Source organism: Plutella xylostella, chromosome 23 (assembly GCF_932276165.1).
Source record: "Plutella xylostella chromosome 23, ilPluXylo3.1, whole genome shotgun sequence".
Taxonomy (NCBI): domain Eukaryota; kingdom Metazoa; phylum Arthropoda; class Insecta; order Lepidoptera; family Plutellidae; genus Plutella; species Plutella xylostella.
In genome coordinates, this window is record NC_064003.1 from 989,027 (window position 1) to 1,004,439 (window position 15,413).

General features: G+C 38.9%; 1 protein-coding gene across 3 annotated transcripts in view; it reads left to right on the forward strand.

Moving 5' to 3' along the window:
- Positions 1–15,413, forward strand: part of LOC105397812 (venom peptide isomerase heavy chain) — a 90,872-nt gene that overhangs the window by 65,127 nt on the left and 10,332 nt on the right. The gene's annotated exons all lie outside the window — the stretch shown is intronic.

Genomic DNA, 15,413 nt, shown 5'->3' on the forward strand with positions numbered 1-15,413 from the left:
TACGAAATACGCAAAATGTGATGAATCAAAACGTATTATAATGTAAATAATACTATTTTGCTTGTTTCGCACGTAGAATTTTTATTGTATTATTTCTAGATAATACTATCTTGCCTGTTTTATTATTGAATTTTTAATAATTTGATTGTTGTATGTTTTTATGTGACGGTTTAGCTATGGGATTCGTTAAGATAATACTGTTTGTCCAGTTAAATCAATAATTTTTCTATGTCATAAGAGAAATAATACGGTTTGTACGGTTTTTAATGTAATTATTCATGGAATATTTGAGTTGTAGTAACATCATGAAGCTACATAAATGTGCTGCTGAACTAGTTTTGACGGCAATTCCTCCGAACAAAAGGCTTGGAACCTGAAGGGTATTGCAGCTAAGGAACCTAAGACTCCAGACAATGACTTTGACGATGATTTGGTTGACCCTACTTACGTATAAACCTGTCGAAGAAATAGTGACTCTGTCCAAGTTCTCCGAATCTTCCAGAGCAACAACAGCAACATTGCGAGCATGCCCATAGCAGTTCTGAAGTCTAATGTTTGCTTTAAATATTTGGCCCACTGGCATTTCAGCTTGAGGAAGATTTTAAAAGCTTGGTTGAGATCTCTTACGAATTACCTTATTTGTGATGTAGTTCTTCAGAGAAACGCGTAGCTGTTTCTATTGCTCGATAAGCGACTTTAATCCGTTGGAGGAACCAGACGTCATCACTGGCAGGGTGCACTGATTGAAGACCTTTGAGTTCAGACTTTAGTAACGGACTCAAGGTAGGTAAATGTGTGACGAAGTTTACCTTATGCAGGTCAACTTATAGTATGCTTGTCTTCTGCCTAGTTTAATAGTCTGCCCATTGCCCAAGTTAGACAAATTCCTGAGCAACTTTGATATTTGGCTTCCCATGCAACTACCACCGAATTTGGTTTAATGTAAGCATTCAGTGCACTTCTGTTCAGTTTTGGCGATATTAAATCCCTCTGTTGAATTACTCTTTGCAATTCAGTCTTGATTTGTGGTCCTAGACAAGCACACAGTCAATGACACGCTCTATGCCAGTAGCGGCGTTTTACAGATACCTCAACACATCGATATAGCGACATTCAATTTGACATCTCCGCAAAGTTTCCAGAAGTGTCCACGTCTCGATGAAATATCCAAAGCTTTTGGTCCACCAAGGCCACCAAGTTTAATTGTAATCTTTGGTCTTCTGTATAATCTGCCTGAGGTTGGAAATAGTGCTTGACCGTCCTGACCGTACCATCTGAATGTCAGCGCTTACTGTCGCGTCGGTTGCAAAATGCATTCAGTGCTTCGCTGACGGCAAACTGCGATACGTGTTGAATCCATGCGGTCGGTCACGCGGTCGGTCGCTCCGTCAGCGAAGCACTGAAAGCGTCCCTACAAGCTCATAGCTCGTTGGTCGACCGACACGTACGCTGACCGACGAACCCGACCGACGGCTGCACCGACGTGTCACACGAAATCACGCGCGTACCGTCAGCGTAGCTGCACTCATAGACTTGCATAGATATAGCTACGTCAAGCGACGGTCAGCGCTGACCATGCATCGAAATAGTGCTCGACCGATGCATCGGTCGAGCACTATTTCTAGCCTTACTGTTTGATGATCTATGGTGATTAAGGATTCGGCAAACTAATTAGTGAAACGGTTCTAAATGATCCTTGAGAACGTACATAAATCTCACTTATATAGCCTCGGTCTATAGTTCCATAGAACGGTTTTTATTTAAAGTTCCTTAGAACGGTTACCATTGTTGAAAAAATACCACGACACTCTAGTACGATGCCTCCGGTGTTATACCAGTAGAAGCAACCGACTTGCACTGCTTCTTGAGCTGTCCGAGGCTTCGAGACTAGTAATACCTCCAGGTTTCAGAAGCTATGAGGTAATGCTGTCTGCACCAGGATTATTTTTGATTTATAGCTGCTCAAGGGCTATTCAAATCTTGTCCTTAGTTTTCAACTTCGTCTGGTGGTTCTCCCATGCTTCTTCTTCTTCTTCAATCCCGCTACTCCTCCGAGGAGTCTGGGGCTGACACCAAGCGCTTCCATCCTTCTCTGTCGTGGGCCAGCAAGTTGAGCTCTGGCCACGACTTCCCTTTCTCTTGGGCCTCGCTGAATATGAACCGCTTCCAGGTATGAGCTGGTCGACCGGGTCGCCTTGAACCGCCCTGGGGTTTCCATTGGAGGGCCACTTTCGGGATATGATCATCAGGTCTTTTCAGTGTGTGGTCCAGCCATCGCCATTTTCGCTCTTGGACGTCTATGTCTATAGGCTTTGGTTTGTAACCTTCCATAGCTCGATATTGGTGATGGTGTTCGGTCATTGTCTTCGTATGATACTTCGTAGATAGTTGTTGACGATCTCCCATGCTGCTGAACGAATACTTTCACCCGCGATTTAGCTCTATAGCTGCTTCTATAACTAGTGTATTGTAACAACGAAGGTCTTTTCGTATCAGCTTCTTTATACGCTTGGTGAGGGCCTGTTATTCTGACGAAATGTTACTCACAATTTGCTCTCATAGTTTGTAATTATCTATTATGGAAAGCAATAAATAATAAAATAGTTTTTGTATCATTCTTCGTTACGGCTTAAGAAACTATGCACTCTACTAAGTTCCTAATAATTTCATTGAAAGAGTACATAGTATTTATAATGTGGCAAGTTACTTGGCGACCCTCCTTGCGGGGTGAAAGAAGTGGCGGGGGCGAGGTAGCACGACATGCTACACACGTAGAAAAGTGTGCCCGGATTAATCTCGCGATAGCTTGTAACTATTTCTGACGTAAGTAAAATTTTATTCTATGAGTGTTCCCGTAAATGTCATATTTAGCTTAAAATTTATAGTTTGACAGCATTAAAATGACAATGGGCAGATTGGGACCACCCTCCAATAGCATTAAGACTAACATCGTTGGATAGGTCTTGTCAATAGGAATAACTTTTGCTATGACAGCTTTGTTGTCACAGTTGTCCGTTCAGAGATATTTGACTTATAAGTTCCGATACTCGTCTGTTCATCTTGCTGCTATTGGAGGCTGAACCCCCTCCAATAGCATTAAGACTAACATCGTTGGATAGGTCTTGTCAATAGGAATAACTTTTGCTTAGACAGCTTTGTTGTCACAGTTGTCCGTTCAGAGATATTTGACTTATAAGTTCCGATACTCGTCAGTTCATCTTACTGCTATTGGAGGCTGGACCACCCTCCAATAGCAGTAAGACTAATGTCGTTGGATAGGTCTTTTTAATAGGAATAACCTTTGCTTTGACAGCTTTGTTGTCACAGTTGTCCGTTCAGAGATATTTGATTTATAAGTTCCGATAGTCGTCAGTTCTTCTCACTGCAAAAATACATTGCGGGTTGGCGGTAATTAATAATACAATTGCTTGTTAGCTGCGATTTTCTTAATAAGCGTGACAGGTGAACTCTCACTTCACAAAGAGGTCACCATATACGATGACCACAAACACAACACTCCTCCACCATTAATTTTAAAACTTCATTTTATCCTATCGGAACTTATATGTCATAAATCTCTGAACGGACAACTGTGACAACAAAGCTGTCAAAGCAAAAGTTATTCCTATTGACAAGACCTATCCAACGACGTTAGTCTTACTGCTATTGGAGGGTGGTCCATCCTCTAATAGCAGTAAGATGAACTGACGACTATCGGAATCGGAACTTATAAGTCAAATATCTCTGAACGGACAACTGTGACAACAAAGCTGTCAAAGCAAAAGTTATTCCTATTAACAAGACCTATCCAACGACATTAGTCTTACTGCTATTGGAGGGTGGTCCAGCCTCCAATAGCAGTAAGATGAACTGACGAGTATCGGAACTTATAAGTCAAATATCTCTGAACGGACAACTGTGACAACAAAGCTGTCAAAGCAAAAGTTATTCCTATTGACAAGACCTATCCAACAACGTCAGTCTTACTGCTATTGGAGGGTGGTCCATCCTCCAATATCAATCAATCCTTAGACAGAAAGAGCCCCCCCTTATCCGAACGGAGAGTAATTTGTAGAAATTGACGTTCATCAGAAAATTTTATATTTGTACGATGAATAAAAAATTTTGACTTTGACTTTGACTTTGACTTTGACTTTGAATAGTAGTAAGATGAACTGACGAGTATCGGAACTTATAAGTCATTTCATTTCATTTTCATTTATTTATTTCATGAACAATGTACATTGTATTTGAAAATTTCTAAAACTATTTACAATATTATATACAATACAATTTCAAATTAAAACACTGTGAGAATTACATCTAAAAGGTCAATAAAAATAACCATAATAAGAGTAAAATTAAATTAAAAAAAAAAAAAAAAAACTTAAACTATTTACACTTTCATTTCAATACCTATATGTTTCATCACAATAAAATAATATACAATTTAAAAATAAAATAAAATAAAAACACATTAAAGTCACATTTAAAAGTAAAAATTTATAAAATAATTTAAGAAATAATTATTATTACAGGTTAATTAAAAATTATATAAAAAATAAAATTAATGTGTACGTTCATGTAAAAATTCATCCACACTATAATAACATTTGCCCACCAGGTATTTTTTAAGTTTATTTTTAAATTGATTAAAGGAAAGAATCTGTTTGAACTCCAAGGGCAACCTGTTGAAAAGAAGGACAGCCTGATACCTTGGAGAGTGCTTCACAATATTTAGACGTGGATATAATATGTCAACTTTTAAGTCTTTCCTTCTTGTGTTCAGTCTATCCTTTCTATCTGTAGCAGACTCGTATCTGTGCTGTAAGTCATATACCTCTGAACGGACAACTGTGACAACAAAGCTGTCAAAGCAAAAGTTATTCCTATTGAAAAGACCTATCCAACGATGTTAGTCTTATTGCTATTGGAGGGTGGTCCCAGCTCCCATATATTTTTGCCCATCCTCTTTTGGATGTTTACCTTCAGAATATCTACCAATTTGAATTTATTTATGTAAAAGTGTTTTATTTTATAAATCAATTTCCATGTCACTTTCATGTTTACTCTCTGTTTGAACTTGTTCATCGTCGTCGTCATCCTCATCTTCACCATCGTTTTATTTATTTATTTATTTATTTATTCATAGGAAAACTTACAGCTAAATATTATACATAAGAAATTTCGATTAATAATACATAGCCAATTAAAAGTTTTCACACATATGTTAGTAAAAATAAGTAAAAATAAGTTCTCATTGAGCAGAAATACAGCTCGCACAAATTATTCGCTCAACAAAACAGATGAGCTAAAACTCTCCGTAAAACTATAGTTGATTAATCCTACTTGGCTACAAAATAAATCTAAATCAACATTTGCATTTGACAACTCGTTAAAACCGCTGGATGCTCTCAGAAGAAATGAGTTCTGCCTATAATTGGTGCGGGCAAATGGTACATATAGGAGGACAGACTTACGCAAACTTCTACGGGGTATTGACAGATGTATCTTTTGAAGCAGTTCATTAACTTCAATTATAAATCTAAGACAGAAACCAAAAAACATTATACCTACTTTGAAGTATAATGTACTAGAGTACGCCAGACATATTAGTTCAGTGTACACCTATAATATTTTATGTTTAATTTATATTAAATTATAAATTAACAATAACATACCTGTCCAATACATCGTCAAATACTCAATCAGATTTATAATATTCGTCTTAATTTTTTATGACATGGTCGTCACAATTTCTCCACTTTTCAGGCGAATAATTTGAGAAAAGCAACTCTAAGGCCCTGTTCCACAATGTCTGGTTAGTGGCTACTTGTCAGATAAAATACATGCTGTCACTGTCAAAAAAATAATAACAGAGGGTGACAGCATGTGTTTTATCTGACAAGTAGCCACTAACCAGACATTGTGGAATAGGGCCTAAGTCTTTTATTTCTTTATTTAAGTTAGAGTCAATCGACGTTCTTGTGAGCTCACCTTTCACGTACCGCCACACAAGTTCAATAGGATTTAATTCCGGGTGGTATGGGGGTAGGCGAAGCACGATAAGACCATTTTCTTTCAAAATTTCATCAATTTTGTAACTTTTCTCTGTGTTATGTTCATTAATTACTTTCATTAAATCACATAAATTTTGGTTGCTTTCCTAGTTACAAGAACTGACAACTGACGCACTGTCATATGGACTCTTCGTCTTTGTTGTTTACTTTTTCGTATCTGACTGCGCAGTACCAACCTTTAGCCGCGTAGCATGACTGATCCGGTACGCTGTTCTACAAGAAGCCCCTATATTGAGACATTATACGATTTGTTGTTTTTAACGTTATTTTGTTGACGAATTATAGATACCTAATAATAATATAATGATAATATTAAAAACGCCTCAACACTCATCCTAATGAGCTACGACCAATCAGTCTACTGACTTGTCTTTCAAAGATTCTGGAAAAAGCTGTTAACAATCAACTTACACAGTACCTTGAAATTAATAACATCCTGCCAATGGTTCAGTCCGGGTTCAGAAAGGGAAGAAGCACAGCAATAAAGTATGTCGACTACGACGCTCAGTAATGCATACTGAGCGTCGTAGACGACATACTTGCTTCTCTGGATAAAGGCATGGGAACACTGCTAACGCTGCTTGATTTCACCCGTGCGTTCGACACTATAAATGTTTCCCTGTTATTGGAAAAATTGTCCTACTATGGATTTGAGGGCTCGACGATCAACTGGTTCAGAAGCTACCTCACTAATCGGTCGCAAAAGGTCGTGTTTACAGGCACTCATGGGAAAACCCTCTCTTCTTCTTTGCTACCTGTGACGAGAGGCGTCCCTCAAGGGTCAATTCTCGGTCCTATCCTGTTCATCTTGTATTCCTCCGATATAATCAAATGTATCAAGCATTGTAAATACCACATCTACGCTGACGACCTACAATTATATCTTGATTGTTCACCGGAGGATTGTGTGGATACAGTAAACAAGATTAATGAGGATTTGGAACGAATAGTGGATTGGTCTAATAAAAACTGTCTGGTACTTAATCCCACTAAATCAAAATTTATGATATTAGGCTCAAAAAATCAAATTCAGGGAATTAAAGATTTAAACCCCGACATAAAAGTTAACGGTACAAGCGTGGAAGAGGTTACTGAGGCCCGTAATCTTGGCGTACTCTTTGAACGAAACCTTCGCTTTGAGAAACACATTTTAAATGTAGTTAGAAGCTGCTTTTATAAACTTAAAGTACTATACAAGATAAGGCCTTACATTAATGAGGAGCTACGCATTCAACTATGTGAAGCACTGGTATTATCCAGGTTAAACTACGCGGATACTGTCTACGGTCCTTGTCTGCATGCTAAAAGGCAGAGCCTTATTCAAAGAGTCCAGAACGCTTGTGCACGTTTTTGTTTCAATGTCCTCGCGCACATGTGACCCCATTCCTCAATAAATCCAACTTACTGAAGCTATCAAGCAGAAGGAAGCTGCACTTTGCTACCTTATTATTCGGTGTCGTTAGGAAAGAAACCCCTGAGTATCTTTTCAAGAAGCTCAATTAATGGTCACGTCAATTTAATAAACACAATACTAGGGCCTACTGGGGAGTAAGGGGAGAACGGAACACAAAATCTTATCCGACCCAACTGTCGACCTCACCTGCACGCGCCGGATGGCGGCGGCGTGGCAGGCACCGCGCCGTGGTGCTCCCTGCTGGACAACAGACGAGGCTCTGACGACCGAGCAGTGGCGGTATAACCATACACCTGGCTTTGGCTGGAAGAGGCTCTCGGCGGTCTTGGAGGTCTAAATGCCTCCAGAAAGGACGATAGAAGAAGGTACTTCGAGAACAAACTGAGTGTGACGGCACGCTTTGAAGCAGCAGCCCTGCTAGCCGTCTAAGATACTATGGGCTAATTACCTGTATATCTGAAATTTAAAATTATTGAAACTCAAAGAAGGAATACACGGACCGATTTTCAACAAACGACTTTTGGCATTAAATTAAGGACTCTGATTGGATGTTGGAATGTTCGCACGATGCGCGAAGAAAGTAGAGGACACCAAGTTGTCAAATATATGAGGGACTACCAGTTAGAGATACTTGGCATTTCTGAAACGAGATGGAAAGACTTTGGGGAACAAAAAATTGAAGATTATACCCTGCTATACTGGGGACAGGAAGAAAAACACGAATACGGTGTTGGTATCCTGCTCACCAGAAATGCCCGAAACAGTCTGCTTGGCTGGAAACCGGTGTCGGACAGAATAATCACAGCACGCTTCAAGTCCAAAGTGAGAAATATCACAGTAGTACAATGTTACACGCCTACTAACGCAGCGAAACTGGACAAGAAGGAAGCGTTCTATGATCAACTCTCGCAAACATTGCGAACTATTCCGAAAGGCGATATTGTGATTTGCATGGGCGACTATAACGCGCAGATTGGGGACGACAATCACAACATAGAGTCGTGGGTAGGGAAGCATGCGTTAGAAAATGGCAACATGCTCGTAGACTTCTGCTGTGAATTTGATTTGGTGATTGGAGGATCGATATTTCCACATAAAGACTGCCATAAGGTATCCTGGGTCTCTCCTGATAGACGTACTGAAAATCAAATAGATCACGTCATGATAAGTAGGAAATGGCGACACTTTATTAGATGTCCGCAACCGAAGAGGAGCAGACGTGAACAGTGACCACCATCTCATAGTGGCACAAATCCGCCTGAAGATAGCAAAGGTGCAGAGTAAGACAACCACATTATCTCGGCGTTTCGATGTTTCCAAACTCCAGACTCCTGACAGGAAGCATGAATTTAGTGTGGAATTACACAACCAGTACCACACGCAGAGGTTTGAAGAAGCTTCAGTGGAGGAACAGTGGAGCGCTGTTAAAGGTGTACTGCTCAATTACTGCGAAATGTTCTTAGGCCACAGTAACCCGCAGAAGAAGGAATGGATATCCGCTGAAACATGGAATAAAATATTACACCGAAAATCCATCAAAGAGAAACTTAATGCGGAAAACGACCAGAACATCAAAGAGATCCTTGCCTATGAATATTTTGTATGTGAAAGCGACATAAAGCGCAGTGCTAAGAGGGACAAACGAGTGAGAGCTGCATCGATAGCCCGAAGAGCGGAACTGGCGGCGCACGCAGGACACACCAGAGAGCTGTACCGTGCCGGAAGAGAGCTTTGCAATAAACCACCGACAACGCGGCCAGTAGTAGACAAAGCAGGAAAGGTGCTCACTACGCTGGAAGAACAATTGCGCAGATGGCATGAGCACTTCAAGGAGGTCTTCCACACTCTGGACAATGAAGCCGCAGCGGAGGCTGACAGCGATTTTGACCTAGAATGTAATGTTCTAGACATCAAAGTTGATCCTCCGGACAAGGCTGAAATTGCACGTGCCATCAATGGCCTACTATAGTGTGGTAAAGCTCCTGGAAATTATGGCATCCCAGTGGAAGCATTAAAGGCAAACGCGGACGTAACAGCTGATATACTGTTGCCCCTGATGACAGCGGTCTGGGAAACGGGCCAAATACCTGACAGCTGGAAGGAGGGCATTATAATTAAGCTACTTAAGAAAGGTGACCTGTCCCAATGCTCCAACTGGCGAGGAATCAACCTGTTGCCGATGTGCTCCAAGATTCTGAGCAAAGTCCTGCTAGACAGAATGAGAAGCGCAGTTGACTACACGCTGAGGGACGAACAGAGTGGATTCAGAGCGGGGCGATCTTGCACCGACCAGATCAATGTACTGCGAGTGATTCTGGAGCAGTGCAATGAAATGCTGAAAGAACTCTATACTCTGTTCGTAGACTTCGAAAAAGCTTTCGATCGGGTGAAATGGTCTAGCATTTGGCGAATCCTTAGGCAAAGAGGTATACCGGCCAAGGTTATACAAATAATCAAATGCCTTTATGAGGGTTCCTCTTGCCGAGTGATGCACAAAGGCCAACTAACAGAACCGATAACAGTCACTCCCGGAGTCAAACAGGGCTGTTTTCTGTCCCCGCTTCTCTTTCTTCTAGTCTGGGATGACGTGATGCGCAGAGTGAGCAGTAAAGAAGAGAGGGGACTACAATGGTTGCAGGATAAGACCCTCCAAGACATAGACTTCGCCGACGATCTCTGCTTTCTCGCGACATCTCGTGACGATCTTCAGTCCAAGACCGATGACCTCGCAAACGTTGCTGCTGAGGAACGCCTGCGTTTGACATTCAAACCATAGAAACAGACCACAAATCACAAGTTTTTTTTAATGCCAGGTTTAAATCAGTTTAGTTCCAAAAACATTAATCTCTACTCTTTTATATTCAGCTGTATAGCTTGACAACTTCCTTGGCGGCCCTCCTTGCGCGGTGAAAGACGCAGAGGGGACGAGGTACCCAAGACGACAGCGAGTAGCGGGAGGGGTAGCGGGGAAGGGCAACGCGTGCACATCATTATTACGACAGCATCGGCCGCGCAATTGAGGCGGCCACATGTCTTATATAATTTGTCATAATTTGAGTGCGACCCACATGAGATCATTGATCCTGAGACCATTAGTCTCAGGATGAGTGTTGAGGCCAGAACTTTCACAATCATAGGAATATTTACTTTTTTATTATCATATTATTATTTTCTAAGATTCGTCAATAAAATAACTTCAAAAACCACAAATCGTATAATTTCGTAAATAGATTAAATCGCATTATAAAACTAAATAATCTTCGGGGGTTTTCTGTAGAACGGTGTGCCGAATGTGCTTAAGGTTGGTGCGGCCATCATGAGTTAGCCTATTTACACGACAGACTAAATAAAAAAGATGATGAAGATGATGATGACGATGACAATGAAAAATTTAAAACAGAGAGTGAACATGAAAGAGACTTGGATAAAATAAAATACTTTAACATTCTTCTTCTTCTTCTTGGCGTCCTATGACCCCCCCGTGGGGCAAAGGGCAGACACAACGGTTCTCCATCTCTGTCTGTCGACGGCAGCGAGCTTCACCTCGGACCACGTCATCTCCGCGTCCTCCATCTCCGCATCGATTGAACGGGGCCATGTTTGTTTAGGGCGGCCTCGCTTACGCTTGCCCTGCGGATTCCAGTCAAGAGCCTGTCTTGGAATGTGATTTTGGTCTCTACGCAGGGTATGGCCGATCCAACTCCATTTGCGCCGTTTTATTTGCAAACCAACAGGATCTTCGTGGCATCTCTTCCAGAGGTCTACATTCGATATCGTGTTGGGCCAGAAGATCTTCAGGATCTGTCGGAGGCAGCGGTTGATGAATACTTGAAGCTTCTGTGTTAGGGTCTTCGTAGTCTTCCAGGTTTCGCATCCGTATAGCAGTACAGATTTCACGTTGGTGTTGAATATTTTGAGTTTCACTCTACGAGAGAGGTGTTTCGACTGCCATACGGAGCGCAGACACGCAAATGCGCCTTTAGCCTTGTCGATGCGGGAGCTGACATCTAAATCAGTGCCACCATCGCCTGCCACAACGCTACCTAGGTAAGTGAACCGTGATACCATCTCCACTTCTTCGGTTCCTACGAGAATCGCGTTATCTACTTTAACATTAATAAATACAAATACCTACTCTGCCTATTAATCTGTCCAAAACTGTCAACAATACATTTATGAATAAAATAATGAAACTAGTTTTAAGAACCTTTTTATTAATCAACATAATTTACTCTTATAGCTGAACACAAAAGAGTAGAGATTAATGTTTTTGGAACTAAACAGATTTAAACCTGGCAATAAAAAAAAACTTGTGATTTGTGGTCTGTTTCTATGGTTTGAATGTCAAACTCGCCCTGTTCCTGTATAAACAAATCGAATTTTGCTTAATTTTGGAGTTTTGTGGATTGTTGAGTTTGTTCAAGAGGTGAAAATGAATAAAACCATTCGCAGCGAAGCTAGACAGATGATTTACAGCGTTTACCTACGATGTTTGGCGGAGAATGAGGCTGGTCAGGCTGGAGAAGTATTAGTCAATATATACGATGTTTATGAAAGAGCAGCGTTTTATACTGGTGAGTAGGTACTTAATTTCTAACCATTAACATACATTGCTTATATTTCTTGTAAAAAAGTACTATTTTGATGTAATAGAATGCCTTTCAATGTGTATTTGTTATTCTTATAGAGGTTAGAAAATACTAGTGTCAAACGTTACATGACATCACGGTCTGGATGCTAATGTTGTTAAAACATCAGGTCTAGATACTTTTTTACTAACCCCCGACTCAAAAAGGGTATCGATAAGTTTTACAGCTGTAGTTGTCTATGTGTGTCGGTCTCTCCGTGTTAGAGTACCTATTGTAAAAATATGGAGTCGGTATAAATTCCCCAGACATAATAATTTGCAAGTCACTGCTTTTCTGACCAATTAAATAATTTGTTGCAGGAAAATCGGTAAACACAGTTTTAGAAGAATTGCCGTGGCACATTTGAACTTTTTCCTGAGCAATAAAAACTGTAAAAAATATCGATGTGTGATACTATCACTTTTCTCCTATAGTAATTACATAATGGGATAACCAACACGTGTTTCAGTGCGAAAAAATATTATGAAATACACAATGAAATAAAAGTTACAGTTGATTTGATTTAATGAAATTCATTCAAGACTGCCCCCCTCTCCCCTGCTAATTTCTTCTCTTAACATAAATCTCCCCAAAAAGTGGCATTTTATAATTAGTAAATATTTGAAACATTTCTCGTTTTGATTTTTTCTGCTAAAGTATCGTGATACTTTTGTCCGTTTTCTATACTATAATAGTGTGGCCACTTTCTTAGATTGCCACGCCCTCAATTATTCTCTACTCTTTTATGTTCAGCTATACACGACTTCAAAAATAGTGACAAGTTATCGCGAGATTTATCCGGGCATACTTTTCTCTGTGTACTCGTGTTCTAAAATGTCGTGCTACCTCGCCCCGCCACTTCTTTCACCCCGCAAGGAGGGCCGCCAAGGAAGTTGTCAAGCTATTCCTAAGTTGATTGTTATTGTTTAGTTTATGTGTTTTTGTTGACTCTTGTCTGTCATGTTCACCCTTACCAAACATTACAAAGTCTATTCTATTCTTGTTTTGTATGGCACTTGTACTGTGCGTGACTAGCACAGTAAATTCCGCCAATATCATGTGTTGAAAAAGGAAACAGTAGAGCATGTTCAAATGTACGGTGGTATTTATAGTCGTTTGCAATAGAATCCAACAATCATGTAAACAAATATGGCGGACTGACATTCACAACGTATTGTTTATGCCCATAGTGATGTCATAGTGTTCTAATTAGATTAAATTATATAAGCCATAGACTATAAAATAAAACTGATTATATATAAAAAAGTGTTTATTAAAACAAATTTAAATCTTCGTCTTCTTCATCATCACTATCAGAAGTGTCGCCGGTGACCGTAATTATAAATGGAACCACTGTGTCATCGCTTGCCGTGTCTAAAATGCCGTCGAGCTTTTTCATTTCTTCCTCTTCCTTTTTTCGTTTTGGTTAATTATATTAAGCTCTTAAAAATTATTTTTTATTGTATTCAAATAATATTAAATTAAAATAATTTATTAAATTAAAATTAAAAGATAACTTCAGATTACGAACAACACTAACTTTTCAATGACTTATAGAGTTCGATGAGTAAAAAACTAAGATGACAGCTTGTCAAATACTTCGAAATTTTTACGTTGCAAATGTTTTAACAAATTTAACTTATAAATACAAGTTAAATCGTGTTGAAGATAATCTGAAAACAATGGTGCGTTCGTTGAAATCAGACTATGTTCATAATTGATCGTCAAATGTATGTGATTACGGAGTAATCTTGACAATTTGGTTTGTTTACATGATTGTTGGATTCTATTGCAAACGACTATATGGCTCTACATTCAAAATAATCGCGGCTATATCCCATTCAACGATTGACATTCGCTCAATGACGATCAGTCATGGAAGTAATAATTACGTACAACAGGACTCACCGAAATGATGCAAACAAAAATAGATCTAATGATTCACCTTAAGATTTATATTTAAAGTGAAAGAGGCCGCGAGCCGATAGAGAGGGCTACCATAGAGCCCTTCCTCTGTTTCTAACAATTGCCAGGGTTTAGTTGGGTAAACTTTAGTAGATTTTGTACATGCAAAAAAAAAATTAAATTGACTCATAGACTACTGTATATCATTTCATTTTGAAAAACAAATTTATAATAAATAATTATTAACATGTTTTTAATGAAATATTTGGTATTTGTATGAATAATGATTTTATAAAAAAATATTGGTAGTTTTTCTAAATACATTACGACAATACCGGAGTTGTCAAGATGACGGATGACGTTTATACTGTTGTGAGAGACGTTATGGTTAGGGTGACCATTCATTCGTGCTTTTGAATCACTTTCCATTAATTAGGACCTGTCTCATTCAACTTTTTGTTTTATTTTATACCTAAGTACCATTAGGTATTATTGTCATTCACCATTTGGATCATAAGGGTTGGGTTTACAAATGGGGCGCACGAATTCGCTGTTGTAAAGATTGTATTTTGTAGAAGTCATTCTCCCCTTTCAAATGAGGTGCCTCTCATTGTGAGGAAACTCGTTTTTTTTATTTTATTCGTACTTCTTGAATTTTTATTAAAAAAAATCCCTGGGTTCGAAACCTAGAGGTAGGTGCGACGACGAGTAAAGCCCGTTAGTCAACACTACACCCAACTTAATTTTATTTACTTCAATTATATTTTACTAAATTTCAGCTTTACCTAATCAAGAAATAAAGCACAGGTGGCTCCTATAAATGTTTGAAAACATTCAGTTGGGAATATACACAAAGGTTCGACTCGAGAGAGCCATACTTACCCCAAGGAAAATAGAATAATAATGTGTAAATAAAGAAAATTAAATAAATATATTGTAGTTATTATATTATAAAAAGGTGTGTATTTTGATTTCGCTCTTCTTATTATTAATTATGTCAATATTACTATTTGAATAAAACCTCTCCACAAACAATCCATCTTAATAAAATTTGGTAAAAAGACAGATTTTTGTTGCTACTTGTGCAAACCTTGAAATATCTAATTGATATGGAAAAAACAAACATATCAAACATCCATTTCACTTTACTCATTTATCATAAATCACCAAAATACATTCGTACATTGCAATCGAATTAGTCGTATAAAAGGTGACTTTGAGATGATCGATTTTATTTTAACCACATGGTGACACTGAAAAACTTTCCTAAAGAAACATAGGTACCGTCGGAAATGTTTTTTTTTTTCAAAATTCCATACAAAAATTGAAGATAGTCTCAAAGTCCCTTACCATTATTGGAATATTCATTATTTATGACCAGTATGG